This window comes from Lupinus angustifolius, chromosome LG10 (genome assembly GCF_001865875.1).
Source record: "Lupinus angustifolius cultivar Tanjil chromosome LG10, LupAngTanjil_v1.0, whole genome shotgun sequence".
NCBI lineage: Eukaryota > Viridiplantae > Streptophyta > Magnoliopsida > Fabales > Fabaceae > Lupinus > Lupinus angustifolius.
In genome coordinates this window covers 8,583,750-8,583,991 of record NC_032018.1, presented here as the reverse complement: position 1 = coordinate 8,583,991, position 242 = coordinate 8,583,750, and positions in this window count along the sequence as shown.

Sequence of the window (242 nt, the reverse complement as noted above, 5' to 3'; positions counted from 1 at the left end):
ATGTGATTTGAGCACCCTGTGTCAAGATACCAGCAATCATCCTTGACTTCTTGTTCTGATGTGACCATCAGTAGGACCTGTTCCTCCTCAGATTCCTCCTCTTGAGCCAACCTGGCTTCAATTTCTGGACCATTACCATGAGCAACCTTGAACCTGCACTCAGATGCAAAGTGACCAAAATTCTTGCAATTAAAGCATTGAATTTTCTTCTTATCAAACTTCTTCTTATTTCTCTTTGACAT